This window comes from Macaca mulatta, chromosome 10, assembly GCF_049350105.2.
Source record: "Macaca mulatta isolate MMU2019108-1 chromosome 10, T2T-MMU8v2.0, whole genome shotgun sequence".
NCBI lineage: Eukaryota > Metazoa > Chordata > Mammalia > Primates > Cercopithecidae > Macaca > Macaca mulatta.
The window spans coordinates 27,556,403-27,583,199 of record NC_133415.1 but is presented as its reverse complement, the minus strand read 5'-3'; the positions used below and the strand labels follow the sequence as shown (position 1 = coordinate 27,583,199).

Here is a 26,797-nt window from a genome sequence, read left to right as displayed (position 1 = left end):
AAACAGGGTTTCCCCAGGCACAGTGGCTCCCACCAGTACTCACGGCACTTTGAGAGGCTGAGGCAGGCAGATCACTTGAACTCAGGAATTTGAGAGATGTTTGGGCAACATGGCAAAACCCTACCTCTACAAAAAGTGTAAAAAAATTAGTGGGGTGGCTGGGCGCGGTGGCTCAAGCCTGTAATCCCAGCACTTTGAGAGGCCAAGACGGGCGGATCACGAGGTCAGGAGATCAAGACCATCCTGGCTAACACGGTGAAACCCCGTCTCTACTAAAAAAAACAAAAAACTAGCTGGGGGAGGTGGCGGGCGCCTGTAGTCCCAGCTACTCGGGAGGCTGAGGAAGGAGAATGGCGTAAACCCGGGGGGCGGCGCTTGCAGTGAGCCGAGATCCGGCCACTGTACTCCAGCCTGGGCGACAGAGCGAGACTCCGTCTCAAAAAAAAAAAATTAGTGGGGCATAGTGGTGCACACCTGTAGTCCCAGCTACTTGGGAGGCTGAGGTGGGAGGGTCACTTGAGCCCAGGAGGTCAAGGCCGCAATAAGCCAAGATCACAGTGCTGCATACCAGCCTGGGTGACAGAGCAATAACCTGTCTCAAAAAAAAAAAAAAAAAAAAGGATTAGGATATATTATAGATAGATAGATAGATACATGGATGATAGATAAAACAAAACCCAAAACCTACAGTCATCCAAGCAATCGGTGACTGGCATAAACACAGAAAGACAACCAAATGGGCCAGAAGTGGAGGCTCACGCCTGTAATCCCCACACTTTGGGAGGCAGAGGAGGGCGAATCACAAGATCAGAAGATTGAGACCATCCTGGCTAACACAGTAAAACCCCATCTCTACTAAAAATACAAAAAATTAGTCGGGAGTCGTAGCAGGCACCTGAAGTCCTAGTTACTCAGGAGGCTGAGGCAGGAGAATGGTGTGAACCTAGGAGGCGCAGCTGGCAGTCAGCCAAGATCACGCCACTGCACTCCAGCCTGGGTGACAGAGAGAGATCCATTTCAAAAAAAAAAAAAAAAACAAAAAAACCCAAAAAAAACAGACAGACAACCGAATGGACAAAATAAGGGAGCCAAGTAATCAATCCAAAATTATATTTAGAGCACACATTTTTCAAAAGCACACCAAAGGCACAACAGTTGAGAAAACTGTGCACGTGCACAAGATTGAAATAGCACCTCTAAGTCGCCCATACACAAAAATCTATGAAAAATAAATCAAACAGTTAAATTCAATCTGGAAAGCAAAACACTCCAAGGAGAAAACATGGCATAAGCATACATTTTGGGGTAACTTGACCCTGTCCACACAGGTTGCAAAAAAGAAAAACAAAAAGAAAAGGAAAAAATACGGGGAAAATACACACAGACAATAAAATGGCTTAACGATCACTTTTTTTGGATGGGACACTGAAATCACTGCCAACAAACGCAAATATAAACATGACAGACTAAGTACAACATTAGAGCCTCTGTGCAGGAGAGAACAAATGAATCCAAAGAGAAGGCATCCTAGACCGGGCATGGGGGTTCACGAGGTCAGGAGTTTGAGACCAGCCTGGCCAACATGGTGAAACCCTGCCTCTAGTAAAAATACAAAAATTAGCCTGGCATGGTTGTACACACCTGTAATCCCAGCTACTCAGGAGGCTGAGGCCGGAGAATTGCTTGAACTCAGGAGGTGGAGGTTGCAGTGAGCCAAGATCGCACCACTGCAACTCTAGCCTGGGTAACAGAGCAAGACTCCATCGGAGTCTGGTGCAGGGGAAGGGGGAAGAGAAAAAACAGAAAAAAAGAACAGCATCCTAAAGGTGAGAAGAAAAGTTTGGGGAAACATACAGCCGATAAGGCATTGTTTTCCAAAAGGCACAAGCTACTAACGTTAGTAACTAGCAAAAAAAGACTAACCAAAAGAGAAACGAGTAACCAATCCAAAATTGGGCAAAGAGGCTGAATAGACTTTTAGCCAAAGAAGACAGAAGACTGACTCTATCCTTACGAAAACGTGGTTAATATTACTAATCCTGCAAAAAATCGAAATCAAAACCATACGCAGAAAGCATCTCACTTATTCACATGAATATGACAAATAAAAATACAAACACAAATGCTGGTGCCAATTTCCAGAAAAAAAGAAGTGTTTATGGGAGGGTCAATTACTATATACACTCTGGAAAGCAGTTGCAGATTTCTCAAAAAACTGAAAGTACAATACCATATGATCTATTCATCCCACTACTAGGTATAGAGTCAAAGCAAACCAGGATTTTGAACAGACATCTGTCTTTCCATGTCTATTACATCACTACTCACAATAGCTAGGATGATGGAATCCACCTACCTCTTTATCCACAGATGAAGGAATAAAGAAAATGTAGTACATATATACAATGATATATTCTCCGGCCATAAAAAATAATGCAATTTTCATTTAGGGCAACACTAATGAACCTAGAAAACATTCTGTTAAATAAGCCAAGCACAGAAAGACAAACACTGCATGACCTCACTCACATTGAATCCAAAAAATTAACCTTCAAGAAGCAGAAAGAACAGGAGTGGTCTCCTGAGGCTGGGGAAGCAGGAGAAATAGGAGGGATTGGTGATGGAAACAAAGTTACAGTTAGTTGGGAGGAACACATTCTAGAGTCCCCTTCCACAGCTGCGTGACTCTGGTTAGAATGTTGTTTTGTATTTTCCAGAAAAAGCTAGAAGGGAACAATTTTGAGAGGTCTTACCACAAAGAAATAATACCTGTATGAGGGAATAGTTATGCTAAGTACCCTGATTTGATTATCACCCAAAATATACATATACCAAAATGTCCCAGATGAGGCTGGGCAAGGTGGTTCATGTGTGTAATCCCAGCACCTTGGGAGGCTGAGGTAGGCGGATCATCTGAGGCCAGAAGTTCAAGACCAGCCTGGCCAACGTAGCAAAACCCGGTCTCTACTAAAAAACACAAAAATTAGCTGGGCATGGCGGCACACACTTGTAATTCTAGCTACTTGGGTGGCTGAGGCACAAAAATCACTTGAGCCTGGGAGACAAAGGTTGCAGGAAGCCAAGATCATGCCATTGCATTCCAGCCTGGGCAACGGAACGGAACTCTGTCTCAAAACAAACAGAAACAAAAACAAAAAAGTCCCAGATAAGAAAAAAAGTCCCAGGATACCCTCTGCTTATGTGCCTTATTACAGACAAAACATTTAAGAAGTATAGGCCAGGCGCAGTGGCTCACGCCTATAATCGTAGCACTTTGGGAGGCTGAGGCGGGCAAATCACAAGGTCAGGAGATCGAGACGAGACCATCCTGGCAAACAGGGTGAAACCCTGTCTCTATTAAAAATACAAAAATTAGCTGGCCATGGTGGCGCGTGCCTGTAGTCTGAGCTACTTCGGAGGCTGAGACAGGAGAATCACTTGAACTCGGGAGGCGGAGGCTGCAGTGACCGAGATCATGCCACTGCACTCTAGCCTGGGTGACAGAGCAAGATTCTGTCTCAAAAAAAAAAAAAAAGAAAAAAAAAGAAAACAAACAAAAAACCAAACAGTGGGCGGGCACGGTGGCTCACGCCTGTAATCCCAGCACTTTGGGAGGCCCAGGTGGGTGGATCCCAGGAGACTGAGACCATCCTGGCCAACATGAGGACACCCCGTCTCTACTAAAATACAAAAAAAAAAAAGTTAACCAGACGTGGTGGCACACACCTTAGTCCCAACTACTCGGGAGACTGAGGCAGGGGAATCGCTTGAACCTGGGAGGTAGAGGTTGCAGTGAGCTGAGATCATGCCACTGCACTCCAGCCTGGGAGAAAGAACCAGACTCCATCTCAAAATAAATCAATAACTAAAAATTAAAAGACAAATATGTAAAAATAACAACCAAACAACAAAACAGTGGAGTTTATCCAAAGACACAGAGACTTTTAGAACTGGGAAAAAGGGCCCTATTGGGCTCTAGGAGACCCACACCCTGCTATCGGGGTCACTGTCCCCTACCCAGAGGCTACTGAGAGAGTCCAAGCAAAGAACAGGTAGCTCTATGCACATGGGGCACCCCGTGCCCAGGCAACCTGCTTACATGTGGGGAAACTGAGTCTCAGAGGGGCAAAGGTATTGCCCAGGTCTGCTTGCCCTGTTTCCAGGGCCCATGCCCCCATGCCCTGCCCTGCTCACCTCCCAAACTCCGAGCAGCGCTTGGCATCTGCAGCCACGGCAGCCCTGGCGTACACATGGTTGTAAGGTTCCTTGGAGGCCGAGGGCAGCCAGACACAGAGGCCAACAATGACCAGCACCAGGACCACGACCAGCAGACCCAGCACCACTAACTTCTTCATGGCTCTGCTGTATCCACAGGGCAAGGAGCAGGGTCAGGACCAGCCTCAGACACTCCCTGGCCTCTCTCCAACAGGGAACAGTCTAAAGTCAGGCCTCAGAAACACAGGCCCAGTGTCTCCTTCCCGCCTCCCAGAATGTGTGCATGCTGTCCAGCGCCGGGGATGTGCACCTCCGAGGAGGAGCAGAGGAAGGGAAGGAACAGAAGCTGCCAGAGAACCCATAAGCTTACCTAGTCCCAGAGGGGACAAGAGGCCAGCCAGGGGGTGCCCAGCAATCCTGGGGGCAGTGGAAGGTGTCTACATAGGGTGCAGGACAGGCAGGCCTCTCACAGAGGTCCAGCCTGGCCAGGAGGATGGGGAGGCTGACATCACAGGAGCAAGGAAGCGCACGGTGACTCTGCACGGTAACTCAGCCTGTCACCAGGTGACTAAAGTTCACGCAGCCCTGGGAGGGCCCCTGGAGGGAGGTATTGTGAGCTGGGGAATGGGGTTCCCAACTCCCAGCCTCAGTTTCCTCCAAAGGGCACTGTCTGCCCACGATCCCTCCAGTGAGCCCCAGGCTGGGTCCCCTTCTGCCTCTCCCTGTTCCTGTTCAGAACATCTGAACTCACAGCCAGTGTCCGGGAGATGCCTCTGGAGATGGTGGAGCAGTGGTGTCCCTGGCACCAGACCGGAACGCAGCCTAAGGGGCCTCACCACACCCTGCTGTGAATATCAAAGGTGTGTTCTGGGAACATGGCCTCGGGCCCTGAGTACAGACTGCTTCTGCTGCCCATCCAGAAACATTAGCACCCCAGGCCCAAGGAACCACCTGAACAGCCCAGAAAGGCAGGGCCAAGAGAGGGCCTGAGCTGGCCCAAACTCACACAGCCCAGCAGTGCAGGCTGGGCCACTTGGTAACTGCCCCAAGCTACTGCATGTTCCTGACCAGCCCACCAAGAACTCTGACAGGAACAGCCGTGGGCCGAGCCCAGGGGACCTTGGACACTTCTATTCCCCTGTGGCCCTCATCTGCTAAGGATATGGGCCAGAGGCTCCACGAGTCATGGCTGCCTCCCCTGCTCCTGGGCCTGCTGTGCCTACAGTGCTGGAGAGCCCCTGCAGCCTCCACCTGAGGTCTATTCCACGCCCATAACACCTACCCCACAATCATCCTTCCAGGCTGCCCCAGCTGACAGAAGGGGACACGAAGGTTGACCCAATATTGCTGCCTGCCTGGGTCACACAGGCCTGTCCTATCACCCACTGTTCTCAAATGGGCTCTGGACAGAACCCACCAGACACACAACTGTGAGATCCTCAATAGCCCTAGGGTGGAGGTGCTATGACCAAGCCCTTTCCCTGGCTGTTCCTCCCCCTGAACATCAGGGTGACTGGGAAAATGACGGGGCAGGAACCAAGGCCCCATGACCTGTCCCTGAAGGCTAGACAGCTGACAGGAACCTCAGGGGATTTGGCTCTGCTAAGTGGCTGCACTCCATGGCAGTCAGCTGGGAGGGGTCTAAAGTGGAGAGTCACAGGGCTCCGTCCCCTGCCCTGGCCTGCTCAGCAGTTTCCTCTCTGCCTGAGAGCATATGAGACATGCAGGATTCTCAGCAGCAGGTGGGCAGGAAGAATGTCTGAGTGGGCAAAGGATGGTCCAGACCCCTGTAGCTGACCCCAAAAGGAAAACCCTGGGCTGGGGAAAGTAGGGAGACAGAGAGCTGCCTGCGATGGGGCACAGAAGAAGCCTGGCAGCAGCTACGGGTTCCAGACAGGGGAGAGAGGAGGGGAGGCACTTTATCAAAGGTCATGTCAACAGAGGTAGGGCCTACAGAATGAAGGAGGCTTTTCCTCGCATGCTGAGTGTGTCGCATTCTGTCCCAGTCAGCCTTCTACCGGCTGAATGCAGAGAGGGAACCAGGGGGAAGTGGATCTGGGGAAGCCATGTCACCCAAGGAAAGACTGCAGGGGTTGGCCTAGAATTCTTCTCCAGACCCCACAGCTCTTGCCCTGGGCACATAAGGTAGTGAGTTCCCAGTCCCCAGAAATATGCAAGCCTCACTCACCCAGAGACACTGACTCTGGTGTCAGTACCACACACTTCCAACACACGTGCAAGCACATGCGCGCACACACACAACTGAGCCTAATCTAGGCTGAGCAGAGCAGCTTCCCATGATGCAGCAGAGGGAGGAAGACGTAGACATGGCAGCCAGTCTGAAGTTTCCTGGTTAATCCTTCAACCCAGCTTGATGGCTTTGTCACCACAACCCCAGAGCCACAAGGCTGAAACCAGAGCATAGCCCCAACCCCATTCACAGGCAGGAAACTGAAGCTTAGACAAAAGGCATTTACCGAGATCAGCTGGCCCCAGGAGGTCTCAGACCTGAGGGTGAGCCCAGCCCCCAGCATGGAGTCACTACCCCTGGGTATGAGAACGCACAGATCTCTGGGGCTTCCCCAGGCCTGTCTACACCCCTGGACCGGATGCTTACCACCCAGACCTGGAGTTGGAATCTGTCTCCCACACTGTCTACGCTTGCAGCGCAGAGTTAAGAATTGGAAAAAACACCCCTTCAGTAAGATTTAATAACCCCTACCTGCTGGAAACCTGTTGAAAGAACTATATGTATCCCTACAGAGAGCTGAGAGGTGGCAGGCGCTCCCTGGTGTTGGGCAATGACCCCTCGCACAACCAGCCCTGTCCCACCCCAATCCACAGCCACACACAGAGCCCAGGAGCTGGAGAAGCATGGCCCAAGGACACAGAGTACCCCAACCCCATCACAGCTCTGGCTCTACTCCAGTGCTGACTACCCCCATCCACACTCAAGGTTGCCAGATCCTCCCAGGCCTGTTTCTTCATGCTGCACTCTTCCCCTCTTTTTTTCTCTCTTTAGGCAGAGTCTCGCTCTGTTGCTCAGGCTGGAGTGTACTTGTGCAATCTGGCTCACTGCAACCTCTACCTCCCGGGTTCAGGCGATTCTCCTGCCTCAGCCTCCCGATTAGCTGGGACTACAGGCGTGCACCACCACACTCAGCTGATTTTTGTATTCTTAGTAGAAAAGAGGTTTCACCATGTTGACCAGGATGGTCTCGACCACTTGATCTCTTGATCCGCCCCGCCTTGGCCTCCTGAAGTGCTGGGATTACACGCACGACCAATGCACCCGGCTCACTCTTCCCCCTTAATTCCAAGAAGCCACGGCTCTCTCAAGGGCTTCTTCGAATAAGTCAGGTGACTCCCCCCAGCCCTCCTTCACCCACAGGCATACCTCACTCAAACCCACTTATCAGCCAAGAAACAGAGGCCCCCCCGCCCAGCCCAGACGAAGTCGGATAAAGAACCCAGGGCTCTGTCCACCTGTGGGATCCCTCTGAAGGATGAGCCCACAGGAGTCTTGCCCCCTTCACCCCGAAGTGCAACTCACTCCTACTTCACAGGTGCATAAACCAAGGCTCGGAGAGGAATAGGAGCTGCTCTAGAGCGCAGCAAGCATATGGCACAGCTGAGAATGGAACTCAGACCTCCAGACACTCCCGGGAGTCCCCTGGCCTGAGCTTCCCCACCTATGATGTCCAGCAGCTCAGAGAGGGTGAGTGGCTCCTCTGGGTCACACAGCGCTTGGGCATAGCCAGCTGTTCTCACTCGCTGGCTCACCGGACTCTGGATCTGGTCGTCCAGCAGCACATCAAAACCAAGCTAAGATTCCCTGCTGTGACCCAGTTCCTCTCCTCCCCGCTTCCCTCAGTAACCTGGCACTGCAGGGGAGGCTTTAAAGGCACAAGAACTGCTGTAGGTGGGACAAGGGCAGGCTCCTGGTCCCATCCCTGGGGCTGTGTGATCTGGGACAGCTGCAGGTCTGAGTCCGGTGGGGTCTCAAACCCTGAATGAGAGACCTGAGCTCTGAAGGCCTTGGTGGAGCTGAATGAGGCCGGGTTTCAGCGGAAGTCAGATTAGACTGAAGGTTCCCTGGGAGATGGGGCCACAGAGCTGGGGTGCAGCCAGAGATGCCCACGCCAGGAGGGGTTGGAGATGTAAACATCTGAGACCCCACAAGGTCTGAGGAGCCTAGATCACCTCTACGACCCCAGGGCAAGAGATACCTTTCCTAACAGGCCCTCTCCCCAACTTGCAGGGCTACAGGCAGGGCTCTAGGAGCTGTTACTCCAAGGACCCCCCTCACCTGGACTGAAGGGAGTCACATGATCCAGAAGGGTCCTTCCTCAATCCCCAATTTCAGGGTTCTGAGCAGACAGGCTGACGGAGGATCCCAGACAGTAGAAGCAGGGGGATGAGGCCCATCCATCCATCACGCCCTTACCTGCTCTGCCCCATTCAATGAGATGGGGTAGGTGCCCTCACAGGGCTGGCAGGCCCAAGCCTCTCAGCCCTCAGATCGAGGTCCACACATGGTCAGCAACCTGCCAGAATTGTCACTCTTAGCAAGGCACATGCTTAAATTCCTTCTTTCATTCCATCATTCATTCTCCCATCAAATCCCGGCCCCTCCAGATTCTTCTCTCAAGGAGCCCTGGGCAAGAGAGCTGGGCATGAGACAGTATAGTCACCCCAAGGGGAAGGGCCCTAGGGAAGGGGCAGACACCAGAATAGGGGCCTTGGGAATCCAGCCCCAGCTGGGATTGGATTTGGGGAGGACCTGCCAGGTGGAAGGAACGACCTGAGCCTGAAGGCCAGGAAATGGAGCCTTTTCCAGGAGTGAGGGCTACAGGGGACTTCTTGACCACCCTAGGCCCTTCCTGAGCCCCAAGGTGTCAAGGCTAGAAAAGGAGGTGGCTGAGCTAAGACCTTCAAGGCCAAGCCAGTCTGGACTTTGAGAGCCCTAGGAGGCTGGTGAATGTGTCACCGGGCCCAACAACCCACTAACCCTGGCTCACTCATTAAGACTTTGGTGGGTGTCCATTAGCGCCTTGGCCAGTTCCAGGAGCCGGGCAGAAGGTAGGCATTATAGGAAGAAGGGAGCGCTGATTGGGGCACTAGGTGGAGGCTGGCTGAGCTGGCTCTCTTGTGTCCTTGTTCCTTGAGGAGTGCTCCAGGGCCAAGTTGGCCTCCAGCCAGGGGCAGCTGCCAATACAGTCTGGGGGGTGCCGCCCCACCATCCCAGTGACTTTCACCTCCTTATCACCACTGTGTACTGGCACCAGCAGCCCACGGTGCCTCGGGGGCCTTGCCCAGACAGGAGGCTCAAGGGGCCAGTCCAGTGCCCGGCTCAGCATCCAGCCACACGGCCCCTCTGAGAAATGAGCCCACTGTGGCCTCCAAAGCCCTGTCTGTTTCAATGGGCTGGGATCTGCCCCAGCTCTGTATCTGGGAAAACAAGGCAGTGGTGGGGCAAGAAGGGAGCTCCAGGCATAGGAACCTGCAGCCTGAGATGGGAAGGGACCTGCCCAAAGCCACTCAGCAAGACAGTGACCCATGATACCAGGAAGGCTGTGCAAACCACTTCCTGAAACTGGCATCTCATTGAAGCCACACCCCACTGTCAGGCTCAGAAAACTGACCACACTGACTATCAGGAATCAACCAGAAAGCCTTGGGACCTCAGTGGGCCATGGTGATGGCCATGGTAGGGAAGGGTGGGGGGGGCGTATGGGGGCGTGACATCCCGAACTGCAGTTATGAGGCACACAATGAGTGAGCAATGCGGATAGGTCCAGATGCAAGCCTCGCCTGGCCCATACTCCAGAACTACTGGAACAACATCTCAGGGCCCCCTGGGAGCCCGAAACCCAATATTATCCAGGACATTTTGTTTCCCCTGCTGTCCTGCACCAAGGAGATACTTGGTAAACTGGCTAAATAGAACTGACTTCAAATCCAACCATCATAGCATTTGAGTCAATATGAGGATCACAGAATCCCAAGTGTTTGGTCTCTGATCTTCCAGCATCCCAGAAAGGTCGGCTTACATAGCATCCCCAATGGGGAGCTCACTACCTCGAAGGACAGCGGGACTATAGTTGGTTGGCAAGTTCTTCCAAACATTAAGCGCCAATTTGCCTCTTTGTAACACCTGCTGCAGGTGGGCCTGGCCTCAGATCCTGCCCACTGTCTAAGGCCACAGAGCAGAGAAGCAGGAGCCACCCCAGATCCTTTACCTGGCCACAGCCTCTCTGAGCCACAAAGACCACACTGAAGGGATGGAAGGAAGACTTCAGCTCAATGAAAGGGCTGGTGCCACTCAGTTGTGATGGAGGGAGGTCAGCACAGGCCAACTGTGGGCATGGACAGAGCTCCTGTGCCCCCAGAGCCTGGCCAACACCCCCAGTGCCATTTGCAGCATTTATTATTCCAGCACCCACCTTTCATGTGACGACACGGGCTGGAGCACGGCCAAGCGCGTGGGTCCTTCAGAACTGTCAGCTTGTGAATGCCTGGGAGCACCCAGCCACAGGGCTGGCCTGGCACTTGGTGGATCAAGTCTAACTATCAAACCCAGAGGCAGGATGGCAGAGGCATGGGCCCTAGAGTCTCTGGGTTCAAAATCAACCCCAGCCACTGACAGTGTGGGTATCGCAGCAGCCTTTCCCTTCCTGGCCTCAGTTTCCTACCTGAAGAGCAGGGATGACTAGAACAGTTGCTGGGTGGATTCCCTGAGATGGCCACGCGCAGACTGTAGGAGGCATCTGCTACTTTCGAGGCCTCACAGGGTCTCACCAGGCTCTGACACCAGGCTGTAGGAGCTTCTCTCCTTTCCTGATGAGCAGCTCAGAGCAGGGGGCCAAAGGGCGACCCTCCTATGCGCCCTGTCCTCCCTGCCCAAGGCACCCTCCACAGGTAGAATTTATCACATCACCTGCTAATTATCTGCAGTGTCTCAAAGCTCCAAGGAGAGGTTGAGGGTGGAAGGAGACTGTCCATGCCTCAGCTCCGACACTATCCCACAGCCTGGTCTCCAGGAAAGCCAACCCGCTGTTGTCTCAAGGCCTCCCTGGATGCCCAAACACACCTGTTCACACACAGCCCCCTGTGACTTCACGGATGCCAAAACTGCCCAGCACTTTCCATGCATGCCATGCTCTCATCACTCTCATCTGGATTTTGGGGACCTCTTTCCACCTCGTAGCAGCACCTTCCCGACCTCCCTCACTTCTTGGATGCTGGGCTCAGGAATGCTCTCGCTGATGAGTCTGCGCCCTGCATCCTGACTGGTCCTGTCCAACTGCTCCTGCCTCTATACCGCTCTCACAGCCTTATCTGACCCCCAGTCCCCACGGGCCACTCTCTCACCTGGAGACTCCCAATCATAGGTCCCAGCCCCACTGCTGTTTCCCTACTACAGCCCTGGCAATCCACATGCAAATCTGAGCACACCGCTCCCCAACTGCAAAAAAAAAAAAAAAAAAAACAAAAAAAAAAACACTTCAGAGGCCACCCTTGTCCTACATTGATGGTGCCAGTTCTTTCCTCTCTCTTTTTTTTTTTTTTTTTTTTTTGAGTGCAGCAGCTGGATATGAGCCATCCTTTCCTCTTGCTCCCTCCTAGAATTTGGGACATTGCACTGACTGCATTGTCATGGAGGCATTCTTCAGACACCAATCACAATGCCACCTCCTCCTCAAGCCCTCCAGCACTGCATCCCACTCTGCAGGCCGGCTGCTACTGCTGCCTCCTCTCCACAGTATCCACAGTGGCCAGCAATCTTCACTGAATGGATGGAGGCCTAGCACACTCTGGGTCACATCCAGAAACTCCACAATAGGGGAGGAGACATGCTGTTTCCCAGGAAGGGCAGCTCCCCAGGCCTGGTCATTCTCCGACTCCTCCAGTCAAAGGCCGGGCACAGTCAGCTGGAATTGCTATGCTTCGCTCTGACCCACACGACTGGCCTTGCCTCCTCTATGGGAAGAGGTCCCTCCACACAACCTCAAACCCAGACATAACAGGACAGGACAGGCTGGACGCTGAAGAGGCCAGCCAGATCTCCACACAAAGGCTCTGCTCTTAAGCAGGAGGAAGTCTGAGGGGCAAAGGTTTCCTGAAGCAACTCAGGTCTCACATACCAGAGCCCCAAAATGGCTGCAAAAGCACCAGCTCAGCCAGCCAAGAACCCAGGTGCCACACCCTTCTGAGACCCAGACTCCAAGTGAGGATCGCTGGGATTCAACAGGTACAGGTGGAAGTGATAGCTGATGGACCAATACTTCCCAACACCCTTCCAGGAAGCAGCTGTGCCCCGCCCCTCCTCACATGACTCATTCAACTTCATTCCTATTCTGGATGTCTCTGACCATGGGGTCATGACCTTTGTTCTCCTGCCACAGGAGTAGTGAGAGACAGGATGGTGGTCTGGGAAGGAGGATCCTAGACTGGGTGTCCAATAGGACTAGGTTATGACAGATCCCACAGCCAACACTCATGCCCCAGTCAGCCCCCAAACCCAACAACTCCCCCAAACCCAGGATATAAATAGCCTGTGCACTGCTAAGCAGACACTTCAGGAAACAATCTGTTGGCTGTGAAGAAGATGCAGCCTCAGTAGTGTTCCACGAGCCCTCTGCAAACAAAATCTTTTTTGTTTCAATGTTCATTAGAAACACTAAGGGAACTCTTAAAAGAAACAGGGCCAGACACTGTGGCTCAGAACTATACATTCAGCATTGTGGGAGGCTGAGGCAGGATGACAGCCTGAGGGTAGGACTTTTAAGACCAGCCTGGGTGGAACGGTGAGACCAAACCTCTACAAAATACACAAAAAGTAGCATGGAATGGTGGTGCATGCCCATAGTCCCAGCTACGTGAGAGGCTGAGAAGGGAGGATTCCTTCAGCCTGGCAGATCAAGGCTACAATGCCCAAGATCGGGCCACTGTGCTACAGTCTGAGAAACATTGCAAGTTCCCATTTCAAAAGGGAAAAAACAAAACAAAACCAAAGATACCTGTCTCCAGCCCCATCAAATAAATGCAAATCTCTGTGGGGTGACTCAGAGTATTAACATTTTTAAATTTCGCCTTTGCTGAGGCAAACGTATAGTAATGGCTGAAAACCACTGCGTTATGTAAATACACTTCCCATGACTTCTCGGTAGCCTTTTCGTACCTAGCAATTACTACAGACCCTCTCTTTGGGTTTCGGGAGCCAAAATGGGCAGGGTGAGGTGTGAAACGTCCTAGGAAACTGAGGGTAGAGCACAGCTCCCAGCTCGGGGGGACCCATTTTTGAGACTAAGGCACCCACTGGGGGCTCAGCCGATCTTCAGAGGGGAAATCACACCTCAGAACCCCAGAGACCCAAAACAACGCTCGAGTTCGGCAGATACCTGCCAGTGGGCCCTGTAGCGGCACCCCAGGGAAAACTGCCACTGCACTGTCAGCTCCCTCTGGCCCCCTCTCAGGTCCCAGCAGCAGGAGGTCTCTGAATAAGCTCAGAGGTCTCAATAAACGGCGCGTTGAACGTCAGAGGAGTTATTAATAGGTGTACAGTTAACTCAAGACTCCACCTGACCAGGGCCAAAAATGAGTCCTAGGAGGGCAGCCAGGAGGAAAGCAGGGCAGAGAGGAAATACAGGGAGAAGGGGACCTGGGACCACGTCGGATATGGAGGGAACCAGGGGAATGAGAGCAGCCCTGATGATTGTGCTCCCCACAGTCCCTGCATGCCTGTGTCCCCTGAGAATTCAGGGTCAGGAGCTCACTCTTGCCCTTCACCTGTTCCTGGGCTCTGGCAGGCTGGCCTGCTTCCTGCCCCAGCCTCACCCACTCTCCGCACTCCTCACCACTGATGTCGGCAAGCTGATCTCTCTGGTTTGCTGGGCTCTCACTCTCTGCCCAATGGCACTAAGTTAACTTCTTTCCATTCTTTATTCTCTGTTTAAGATGGAAGCAATTCTCACTAATGCCATTTCTCAGAGGAGAAAACGGGAACAGGGATGTTCTACGACTTCCTCACGACCACCAAGCAACAAGTGGGAGCGGGGCCTTGAAGGGAGGTCCACCCATGCTCCTAACATTGAGCCATCCTCCAAGGAAAAGACAGCACCTGTAAAAGCTCAGTGAATGGGGCAGAAATGTCCTCACTAAGGCCCTACCAAGCTGGTACCCTCATCTCCAATTCCAACCTCCAGAACTGGGAGAAATACAATTCTGTTTTTGATGACCTCCCCAGGCTATGGCTCTTTGCTCTAATACACTGAACTGACCCAGAAGTGCTATTCCACCATCTGTGTCGTATTCCATCATTCAGGAGGGAATCACTAACCCCTCAGTGCTGTCTTTGTGGATGCTGCCCACCCAAGGCTGAGATGAGGCACAGGGTCTGGGTCTAAATAAAATGGGAAGGCACTGGAAGGTGCAATGTCAGAGCAGGTGGATGTCTGAATTTTATTTAATCTCAACCTCTACTAGTGCAGTATGAAAGACGAGGCCCAGAGCAAAAGTACCTTTTCCTGAGATCACACTATAGACTCCAGGCCCACTGGAGTTGTATTCCATGCTACCTCTCACCCCTTCTTGTAGTTCTTCCATCTCGAAGTATGTGCAGTATCTACAGGGACCACCACACCATCAGTTTTTTAAGATTTATCTCAAACACACCTCAGGAGTTCCCCAGGAAGGGTTATGATGCTAGCATAACTCCCATTGTGCAAGGTAGGGAGAGCCCAAAACACCAAAGGAGTTCTCTAGGGTCTCACAACTGCTAAGATAAAGACTGTTTGACCCAGCACTGGCTCCTCAAACCTGGGACCCCGGTTACATCCAGGTCTTCCCAAGGTGCTGAAGGGGCACACTTTTGCATAATGGTGAACAGTTAAGGAGTTGACAGGGGAGGGCGAGCGGCCAGAAGCCCAGAGGGGCCTTTGAGCAGGTCTTATGGAAAGAAGGCGCTTACAGGATGGAACTTACAAGATGTGACCTCACTTCCTTGCTAACAGACCCCCAGTAGAACACAGAATTCTGGTAACTAGGCACCCATATTATACACACAGCCCCATTTCCAGTTCATTTGGTAGGCGACACTGCGGAGAACAACATGTTCTCCTGCTATGTCCCGACGTGCTGCCGACCTCCTCGTCGCAGAAGAGGCCAAAATGAGAGTCTTTCTCGAGAATATAGACATTGGTTCAACCCTCACCCTCGACGCCTCTGGCCCTTTGCCAGAAGGCACCCACAGGTAACACAGGGCCCAGGGCAGGCCCGTCCAGGCCAGGTCTCAGCTGTGCCCATCAGGGCAGCACCGAGTCCCTCCCCATATGTTTGGGGGAAACAGGAGATGAGGGGCCCTCCCTGGACAGGAGCAGGTAGGTTGTCAGGTGTTTGGAGCCTGGTAGGTATGTCAGGTTCACCGCCCAGACCATGCCTGGCAGGATGGGAAGTTCAGGGTGGAGGACACAGTTTGCCACTCAGATGTGAATCCCAATTCATCTGCCGGAGACCTCAACCTTCTCTGGCTGGAGGTCTATGCAGATGCTCCTATGTGCCAAATCCTGTTGGGGATGGGGACACCAGGAAGGAGTTCTAATGGGGGTGTGCCACTGTGGGGTCAGCCAGGCAGGCCACTGACACCTCTTGGCCCGGCTCTCGGGCCCTCTCTTTGCAGAGCTCCACACAGCAGATCAAGCAGGAGCTGTTGGATGGATTCCATTTCTCCAACTTCTTCAAAGAAGGGCAGGGGCCCATCGCCACCAACCACGGCCAGGGCTGGTCTGGGGTGAGATTGGGTACAGAAGGGTCTCCACAGACAGGGACTCCAGAAAACCAGGGTGGGCCCAGGACTCAGACATGAATATGGGGACTCCCTAAGCTCTGTCCTAGGGATTTCCCACTTGAGTGGCCCAGCGTTCTCTTCCAAAGGAATCTGGCTGCCATTAGTCCCCAGTGACAACTGGGTTATAGGCAAAATCCCTTTCATCTATCAGAGGAAGATCAGAGAAAATCTGTTTTCACTTTACGCTAAGCCAGGAGTATCTCAGCATGTTGCCACAAGAATTGAGTATAATGGTAAAATTATAGCAACATACTCACACAGTTATCATTTTAACTCCCCACCGTAAGTGTATCTCCGGCAACAGGTATCTCCACTGCCCTGCCAGACCTCCTCCAGGACTTAAAATCCAAAACTTTTACACAAACAAGGTGGGGGTGGACATTGATTACAACAAAAGAAGGTGAAGCTACTCTATGCATTTGGCTTTAAAGCGTCATCTCACAGAACTCATCCTTGCCTCCCCATCAGGCAGGAGCTGTACCCTCGCATCTCACTGTAATATTGCTTAAGGGAGGCCATGCTCCACAGTGGGTCAGCCTCTCAGTGCCGGCGGAGCCTGTAGTGATAAAATTCCCTTTCTAGGGAATTTTAGAAAGACTTTTCTACAGGCAGCATAATCCTATGTGTGTCCTAATAGGCTGGAGCAGTTTCCCGGGGCTGCAATAACATGGCACGCTGACTGAAGGGCTTAACTCCAGAAATCTGGTTCCTCACAATTCTGGAGACTGGAAGCCCAACATCAAGCTGTCAGCCTGGGGTGGTTTCTCTGGGCCTCTCTCCTTGCCTTGGAGATGGCTGACTTCTATCTCGGTCAGCACAGGGTCTTCTCTTCAACTTCTCTGTGCACTCACCACCTCTCCTTGTAAGAACCCCAGGCATATTAACTTAGGGGCCACCCTAATGAACTCACTTCACTTGAATTACCTCTTGGAGAACTCTGGGTCCAGACACAGTTACATTCTGAGTCTCTGGGGTTGAGAATAGAAACGGTTACATTTTGGGGAGGGGACACAATTCAACCCATAAAATATACAAATACCCTGAGGAAGACAGACACCCGGGAAAGGGAAATCTGGGTGAAAGGATGTGCAGATAGCAAGTTTCAACAGCTCTAGCCAGCTGACTTTCCAAAAGGGCTCCAGCTGCTCACACGGTCACCAGCAGTCTCAGCCTCTGAAGGTAGCTGCTTCTCTGAACACAGCCTCCCCTGAATACTAACATGCTTTTAACTTTTTGCCAATCTGCTGTCTGTGTGGCAGAGAAAATCACGTTGTTTCATTTCCACTTTCAAACGTACACTTGTGTAACCTTTCACGGGTTCCATATCTGCCCGCGTTTTCTCTTCCCCGAGTTGCCTGGCAGATCCTGGGCCTTGGGATGGGCTTCCTCCCACCCTGGAGTCTTCTGGCATTTTCCCCTTGCCCAGGGCTGGGATGGCAACATGTTCATGTTAAAGGAACAAAAACAATCAAATCCCTTTAAGACAAAGGGTTCTTCTAGAGCATCTTGTCCTGTGTGCTGTTGCTAAAATGAGGAGGGGACGAGACCTCCCCAGGCCCTTCCCCTCCATATCAGAAGTGGAGCCTCAGGTGGCCTACAGGGAATTTCATCCAGTCCTCCCTGTGGAAGGTGCTCACTTCTGACCCAGGTGCTGCTCAGCAGCCATGTGACATCCAAAAGCCCATGTCTCTTCTCTATCATGAGGATGATTTGTGAGGATTGCAGGGATGATGCTCTTCATGCAGGCTGCTGATACACAAGGTGCCATTGCCCCACAGATGACAAACACCATGACAATGCCTTGAAGGAGTGAATCATTTTATCAATTCTCCATCCTCACATGCAATTTTACTTTGAAAGCCTAGAACCCTTTTCACCATGGGCACCACATGCACAAGTCCCTGAAGGGTTGGTGCTTCTTGGTGTGACTTCCAGATCGCGATCCTCTGGTGGCTCATGGTGTTACCACTGACTCCCATGTCCCTCCTTGTCCCCCTAGTATGAAAATGAGATCTGCAGGATGTCAACTTTCCAGCCCGGCACAGAGGAGAAGCTGTTGGACTCCCTGGTTCCAGCCTTGCTAACTAAACCCATCTCCTCCTATGCCACCTGCCTGGGCCCCTCCTGGGACTTTATCACCGTGCCACACTTTTTGGAACTACTCGTTAGAAGGTGAGTGTCCATCCCCTCCAAGGCACGGAAGTGCCTCTGTGCCCTACTGGCTGTGCCTTGAAGATGCAGCTCTCCGAGACTCGGTTGCCTCCTCTGGAACAGGGAGCAGTGAGAAGATGAACCTCACAGGGTTCTTGTAGGGACTGAATGATCTAAGACACGGCAAAAAAAGGGGTCCCTAGAGTCTAAAACTCTGGATATCTGCTGGGGGTGCTGTGATTCATGTTTATTGCTTTTCTCTTCCCACTCACTGAAGTAGCTCTCAGCATTCTGCCTCAATGGCCCATATCCTTTGCTGTTTGGAAAAGCACATAGAAAGCAAGTCCGTGATGGTATTGGTAAAACATGTCTGAGATTCCTTCTGGCTGGTCTTTCTCCTTGACACAGACAGAAGAGGGGTCCCTTGGTGCTGAAAGAGGAACCACAGGTCCACTCAGATATCTGGAGAGGCTCACTGGGGTTCTCCAATGGTTGGGGCTCACTCATTCAACACATACACACAAAACACCTTATTTGTGCATCGTTCTTCTTGTGACTTGGCATAATTTCATAAATCAGAAGACAATCCCTGGGCCTCGACTTACTGAGAGTCAGGTGCTCACAGGAGACAGAATAAACAGGTCCTATCTACACAATGTTAGAGGTGAAACCCTCATGGCCTCTTCTACGTATGGTGGCATCCTCCCAGATTCTGACTAGAATGATGGAGTCCAGCAACAAGTATAAACTGGGTGGATTTAGGGTTCTAAAGAGACTTTTCATCCAGAAAACATGGGGTAAAAGATGTGGCCTCTGCCTGAGGAGACACTAAAGGAGTCCTGGGGCTCATACTTCTTGTAATTCCCACGAGAAGGCTGACATCTGGAGACTTCCCCCACAAAAAGTAAATTGTGAGTTCTGTATATGGAGACTTAGGTGCCCTGCAAAGGAGAGGGGAGGCTAGGGTCTCAGCTGGCCACTGGGAGACCCATGCCCCGTGCCGTGGCTTCCCAACTCTACCTGTCCTCCTCCAGCCAACATCTGCCCCTACACTCCTAACCCCAGGACCAGGGGACCCAGAGCTGGAGCTTGATGAGAAACCTGCTCACAAATCAGCCTGGAGCTGCAGTCTTGAGTGTCCAGGTGCACAGGGCTGTGCTCCAGGGCCTTTGGGAAGAGAATGTCAGTGGGACACCGGGGCGCACAAGGGTCTGTACAGCCCTGCTGCGTGGCCAGGTCTGCCCCTTCCAGGACAGCACTGATGGCTTGGGGAAGGGTGGGGCTGTCCTCTACACAGGCAGCAACATGCCAGGGACCCAGAACCACGCAAGTGTGCCCTGGAGGGTTATGTGGGAGAAGGCCAGGCCTCTGACTCAGCTGTCTACTCCATCACCAGCACCATCACCTCCATTCTGTTCACCTGGCCCCTTGAAAACTCTTCAGTTTGCTATCAGCCCCCACAACGGTCATCTTTCCGGATAAAGCTGGCCTTCAGGAACTTTGCCTGGCCTGGACTGGGCGTGGAGGACCATCAGGAACTTGTCCTAGGCCAGTTGGTGCTTCCGGAGCCCAACGAGGCCAAGCCAGATGGTGAGGTGGCTTGCAGTCTGGAAGACTTTCCAGGGGTGGTGTTGTGGGGTTACAATTCCCTTACATTTCATCCGGTCATTTCTGTGCTTGGAAAGCCCAGTGAAAAGTGACTGGTGTCATGACCTTTTCTCCTTTTCCAGATCCTGCTCCACCTCCTGGGCAACACGCATTAACAATGCCGGCCCTGGAGCCAGCACCACCACTGCTGGCGGACGTGGGGCCTGCTCTGGAACCAGAGTCAGGTGCAGCCCTGGGTGCACCAGGATATCTATATTCAGCACCAGCACCAGCACCAGGGGAAGGGTCCCCTCCAGCAACACTGCTGGAGCCACAGTCCGCCTCAGAGTCCCCCAGTCCCTCTTCTGGGACTGTGAAGAACCAACTTGAGGAGATGCCTGACATCACAACCTTCCCTCCCAGGCTGCTGGCAGAGCAGCTGACCTGCATGGATGTGGTGAGCAGCTGGGCTTTGCAGGCTGTGCCTCTAGCACTAGCTGTCTCAGACCAGCCTCTACCCGAGGAGTGGCCAATGCCCTGGGTCGAATGTCATCCCCACTTCTTACCAAACATGGGATCTGGATGAGTTTCCTCACGCACAAGCCTTCCCTGTCTGCATATGGACAGCAGAGATGGCACGTCGCCTGTGCTAGCTCCACAGAGTGTGCAGACCGAATGACAGGGGATGGACAGAAAGCAGGACAGGGCAGGTGTTCAATGAGGGGCAGGCAGGGCCATGGGTCACTCACCCAGCCACTTAGGAGCCTCATGACCCTCAGCGCTTATTAGGTGCCTGATGCATACTCGATTCTATGGGAGACACCCAAACAGAGCCCATAGTTGCAGCTGCCACAAGGAAAGTGCACCGGTATGGAGAGAAGGAGTACAGGGCTGACTGGGATGGGAGGAAGACGAGGCCTCAGGACGGGAAGGCCTGAGCCACCTTCTACTCCTTGGAATGCAGATGGCCTGGGAGAAAATGTCACTCTCTCTTCCCACCCTTGTTGGATTCTGGACCATGATGCACTCAGGGCCCTCAGTGGGCAGAAAATCAAACCCAGGGACTCCCACTTGTCTGGAGCCCATTTTAAAGCTTTCTGAACTCCAGATCGGTTCCTGTCAGAGACCATGGATGACTGTGAGCTCAGTCCCTGCCTGGGACTGTGGGTGACTCTGAGCTGGGGTGTGCTGTGTCCATGACACTCTCCTCCTCCCCCAAAGGAGCTGTTCAAGAAGGTGGAGCTCTACGAATGCTTGGGCTCCATCTGGGGTCAACGAGCTAAGGAGGGGAATGAGCACATGGCACCCACAGTTCATGCGACCATCGCACACTTCAACAGGCTCACCAACTGCGTCACCACCTCCTGCCTCGGGAACCATGGCATGAGGGCCCAGGACAGGGCCAGGGTGGTGGAGCACTGGATCAAGGTGGCCAGGGTAAGCCATGGTTGGGCCTGAGAATTTCCTCTTTAAAAACGGGGAACTGCCTCTTCTCCTCCATCGGCTTTCAGGAGTGGCATCTGTATGTCTGGCTTCAGCCCTGGACATCACCTAGCCCCTTCTTGCCATAGACCTCAACTCCCATGTCCCAGTGGTGGCTGCTCACTTCTGACCTGGGATCTTCCTTGGGTTGAACTAAAATCCTCCTAGATGAGTGACATTCACTCGGCCCCAGTAGTGCCCTCCTGAGGCTCCCTGGGCCTCTGCTTTGTCCAGGAAGGGAGATCTCAGCACAGCAGGCTATGGCTTAAGTGGGCCGGGCTCCAACTGTGGACCTCACAGCTCACTCTTCCCTCTCCAGGAGTGCCTAAGCCTCAACAACTTCTCCTCGGTGCACGCCATCGTCTCTGCTCTGTGCAGCAAACCAATACATCGGCTACACAAGACGTGGGCAGCAGTGTCCAGGTGAGGAGGGTTCCCTCCACGGGAGCACCAGGGTTGACCTAGGGACCCATAGGTCTCCCCATGTGCCCTCAACCACTCTGAAAGGTTCTTGGAGACCAGGGACACTGGAGGCAGGGATGGCCTGGTGGGTGTGGTCACTAAGCTGCCTTGGACTACTAAGCAAGGATTTCCAACTCAGGACTAAGGATTTTTAACCATCAGGAACAGACTGGAGCCAACTGGAGGCTTTCAGGTGTTTGTACCCAGCAGTGGAACTGTGTCCAGCTGGAAGCTAACTGTGAACACGCAGGGGCTCATGTGAAGTGGAGATGGGCCGGGGAAGGAGCATGACGGGTCCCACCCTGGTCCTCTGGAGCCCTTGTTATCAGAGGACCCTACTGGAAACTCTCACCCATGAAGTTGGGATTCTCTGGGTTTTCAAACAAAAGGGATTGGATTGGAACTCACAAATCTCTCCGCTTATTCCCAAATTTCCTTTTCTTTCTTTCCTCTGCCCATAGCAAAAGCACAAAACATCTAAAACAACTCTGCAAAAAAGACACTGCAGTGAAGAGGGACCTGCTGATCAAGGTACAGTGGAGTCTGGGAGATGCAGAAGTGTTTAAGGGTCAGAGGAAAGACTGAGTTTGGAAGGGCATTGGACCTGGTGTGGAGTGGTTATTTTCTTTTGACTTATCTACTAAAAGGGGACTTGAAAAATTCCCTCCACGCCTACCTTGGGCCAATAGGAAGAGAGGTGTGTGGTCCACAGGCACGTGGGGGCACAGGGGCAGGAGGCCCTGGAAATGGGATGTGGCAATGGCTGCTGGGCTGCGGAGCGGGGGTGATGAGCTGCAGCATTAGCAGGGCTCTGGTTTCCGTGCTTGTCAGTGCTGCTGGCATGGAGCTTCCTCCAGGCTGGGGGGTGGTCATGGTAGGTGGGACTTTCTTTCTTCCTCAAACTAGAAAGCAATTCCTCAGGAAGCCAGGCCTCTGCTGCTGCTTCTGTCTGCAGCGCATCTCCAAAGGCCGTGGCCTCTGCCCACACTAGCGGAGAGGGGGAACAACAACAGAGGAAGCTCATGTGCCAGGGAGTCCAGTGGACCGCCCAGCTTTGGGTACCAATGGGCATACTCGGGATAGATGTGTGTTTCCTGGGACTCCCCACTCTGCCCTTTGCAGACACCCGAAAATGGTCATGTCACAGGATTCTCACCAGTTAGCAGTGACACATGCTCATGACAAGTATCTCAGGGATTCAAGCATTCCTAGGGGATCCTCCCTGACCAGATCTCAGAATATTCCATGCAAACGGGAAGACAACTTGACACCTCACCCAGGATTCTGGAAAACCCCGCCATGTCAGTCAGAAATGGCACCGCAGGAGGCCACTTCCTGAGTGGAGGAAGAGAGTTCTGTGCACGGAACTCCCCTGGGGGATCGTTGGCGAGGCAAAACCTTTGGCATAGCTCAAACCCTGTTTGTGTGGCACAGACTCCAGTGCGGCTCGGATAGGCAGATGCCACTTAACCAGGTCTCCTAAAATACCCTGTCCCTTTCCCATCACGACTGTGCCTGGCTGGAGACCGAGACACTCAGAGACTCCAGACAACATGACCCTGATGGGTAGTGGTGCTGGGATATTGGGAGAAGGCAGCGGGACAGAGCTTCCAGGATGGGGAGGAGGCGCCTTCTCTTTCGGGTCCCTGGGGAGTCACTGTCCACTCTGGGTCTCTGTTTCCTCATCTGGAAAATGAAGGGATGCTGAGCCTGTAGTGCAGCCCTCACAGGATGGAAATGAAGTTCAAGAAAAGAAAATAATTTGCTGGTGCTCATGCCTGGTTCTTCCTCAGAGGGATGAGGGGGAGAACAATGGCAACAGGAAACAGTACTCAGGAGGCCCTGTGAGGTAGCTGTGGTTTTCATTGCTCTTTACAGAAGAGGAAACAGTCTCAGGGAGGCCCGGCTGCATGAGTGGGTGACACACACAGGGAGTGTGGAGCTGGCCAGTGGTATGAGCACTGTGCCAGGTGACTCATGCCAGTTCCTAGAGATCCAAGTGTGGGGTGGCTGGGGTGTAACTGGGGGAAGAGAGGAGAGCCTCACTGTCTCCGTCACTGGCACCTGGCAGGCGGGGAGCTTTAAGGTGGCCACCCAGGAGAGGAACCCCCAGAGAGCCCAGATGAAGCTGCGGAGGCAGAATAAGGTGAGTGAGCCTTTGGCGTGGAGAGGCCGCAGGGGATCAGAGGACAGGGCTCCCTTCCCTGCCAGCTGGAGGCCTCCATGTGAAGACCGCAAGGACTTACTCTCCAGTCCTGTCCTCCTGTGGACATTGGGCCTGGAAAACCTCCATTTGAGAGACCAGAGCAAGGGTCAGGGAAAGCTGGACTCAGAGTGGATGTGGGGAAGGGTAAGACTGGGACCACATGCCCTTGTGAATTGTTAAAATCCCACCATAGAGGTAACTACGAGTGCTTGCTAGACTTGGGGGTCAGGTGGGATAGAGGAGGTAGAGAATTGGGAAAGGCAGTGGAGGGTCTTTGGCTGCTCCAACAGGGAGACCTGAAGAGGGGAGTTCCGGGAGACAGGGGCTGGTGGGACTTTATGAGGCAGGACCCTGGGCAGGTACCTGACGGCCAATACTCATCATCACTACAACGCCCCCCTCCCACCATTCCTTGGCACAGGGAGTGGTCCCCTTCCTGGGGGATTTTCTGACTGAGTTACACAGATTGGATACGGCCATCCCAGACGATCTGGATGTGAGTGAGCCTGGGGCAGGCTGTTGGGAACCAGGATCCTGAGGGAGGAGAGGGTCCTGGACGGAGCCCTTAGATCTCAGCCCTTGCCAAACCTCCTCTCCTGAGAGCCTCACAGCTGCTCCTGTGGGTGGGGGTGCCAGGCCCATCTCATTACCTCTGACTGACAGAGGCTCCATGGCAGTCACCAGTCCCTATCCCTGAGTGGTGAAGCTGCAGAGCTGCCTGACTGCAAAGCTGCTGAGGTGTGGGCTGAGCTGGACTTAGCCTTTCCCTAGAGTAGTCTTGTCACAGGCCGGTGAAATTGAGCCTCTCCAAGGGCAGGCAGTTCCAGGGTCACTGAGCGCTTTCTTTCCATGAGAGATCTCAGTTTCCCTGTCTGTTATCACACAGGGTTGGGACAGAAAGTCCCTGAGCCTCAGCTCCTATGCCCCTGCTCTAGAGCCCGGAGCCTGGGGCAGATCCAAGTACTGTCATGTGCACATCCCCTGACTCTGGTGGCCCTGGCAGTAATGTAGCATGGGAAGGGGTGGAGTGGGGCTGTTGTGGGCCAGGGACCTTTCTGATGGACTCTGTCTGCCTTCCAGGGCAACAGCAACAAGAGGAGGAAGGTGAGCAGCTGGGGCACTCACGTTGGATGAGGGTGGGGATGTGGACGTCATAGTCCACCCTGGACACGACAATCCCTGGCTCCATCCTCTACATCTTAGGTTTACTGGGGGGTTTGACACACACAGGAGGAGGAGACCTAGCCCAGTGGAGAAAGCGGGAAATGGAATGGAATCAAAGACCAGTTCCTGCAGGAGGGGCTTTTTACATTCAACTCTGAGAACAGGCTGGGGGCTGCATGGGGCCCCCTCAGAAAACTGCCCGAGGGATCAGCCCCTTTTCCCTGCCTACCAAAGGTGCTCTCAGTATCTTCCACCCAGGCCCTGTCAGCAACCTCTCCTCTGTCTCTAGGAGGTCCGAGTTCTGCAGGAAATGCAGCTGCTCCAAGTGGCTGCCATGAATTACAGGCTTCGGCCTCTTGAGAAATTTGTCACCTATTTCCCAAGAATGGAGCAGCTCAGTGACAAGGAGAGGTGAGGGCCTAGCGGACGGGCAGAGGGTGGCGGAAGGCTCTCCATTTTTTTTTTTTTTTCCCAGCATGGTCTGGCTCTGTCACCCAGGCTGCACTGCAGTGTGACCATCTCTGCTCACTGCAACGTCTGCCTTCTGGGCTCAAGCCCTTCCTCAGCCTCTCAAGCAGCTGGGACTACTGCGGTACACCATGTCCCAGGACGTGGTACAGCATGTACAGACACCATGTCCTGTTGTTCTGCTGTTGTTGTTCTGGTACAGATGGGGTTTCACGATGTTGTCCAGGCTGGTCTCAAACTCATGGCCTCAATTAATCCATGCACCTCAGTCTCCCAAAGTACTGACATTACAGGTGTCAGCCACCCCACCTGGCCTAGAGGAGGCTCTCCCTGTGGCAAGCTGCAGAGAGCCTATGGCCATGACTCCACGGCCAGCATCAAGCCCTGTTGCATGGGTACCGCTGGGGACCCAGGATTCCAGCTGGGCAGGCACTGAGAGGGGACCTGATGTGTGGCTCATGGTGGCCTCACAGCTGCCTCACTGTCCTGCAGGTACAAGCTGTCCTGCCAGCTGGAGCCCAAATCACAGTAGGCCAGTAACATCTTCCAGTGGCTGGGACCCCACCGGGATGCTGGTCAGAACACTGGCTCTGCACCATCCTTCACCTAGACCGTGACACCAGGGAACCACATCTAGGTGGCTGGCAGCTCAGCTGCATCTGGCCCCTGCTCTTCGCGTAACACCAGCTGCTCCTGCTGGCCAGGATCAGGCCGTGGGACTATTGCCAGGCAGGCGGGAGACCATTTTATGTTTAGTTTCTTTAGTGTATAAGTAAGGGTTTTTTTCTTAACTTTCATTAAAATAAAATTTTAAAACACTATTCAAAATGTTCTATAGTTGTTGGAATGAGAAAAATAACCGCGGTGCAGTAACTGTATACCAGTCTTCAGGATTCATAGTCCAGTATGTCAAATTGAGGCTACGGCTGAACAAGTCATGCAACAGCATTTATGCTACACATGCCAACCATTTAATGTTTTCCTTCTTTGTTCTAATTAATTAGTGTTAACCCTGTTTAAGGAAAACAAAACAAAACAAAAAAACAACAAAGCAAAACCCTTAAAAATCAGAGCATGTTACCCAATCTACCACACTTGTTCTACTGACCAGCAACTCTCAAATTTAAATTCTAGTTAAATTCGAGTTTCACTGGGATACTCTATCTTCTTGAAGTTTAAATATTTAATGAATGACTTATATGTTTACTGAAGGG

The 26,797-nt window shown here is 52.8% G+C and overlaps 3 pseudogenes across 2 annotated transcripts in view; 2 read left to right on the top strand and 1 right to left on the bottom strand.

Moving 5' to 3' along the window:
* LOC100424995 (beta-glucuronidase-like) overlaps positions 1 to 26,797 on the top strand; it is a 433,296-nt pseudogene that overhangs the window by 268,449 nt on the left and 138,050 nt on the right. The window lies entirely within an intron of this gene.
* LOC106995581 (phosphatidylinositol 3,4,5-trisphosphate 3-phosphatase and dual-specificity protein phosphatase PTEN pseudogene) overlaps positions 1 to 26,797 on the bottom strand; it is a 176,427-nt pseudogene that overhangs the window by 89,896 nt on the left and 59,734 nt on the right. The gene's annotated exons all lie outside the window — the stretch shown is intronic.
* Positions 15,329 to 26,241, top strand: LOC107000592 (ral-GDS-related protein-like; annotated as a pseudogene).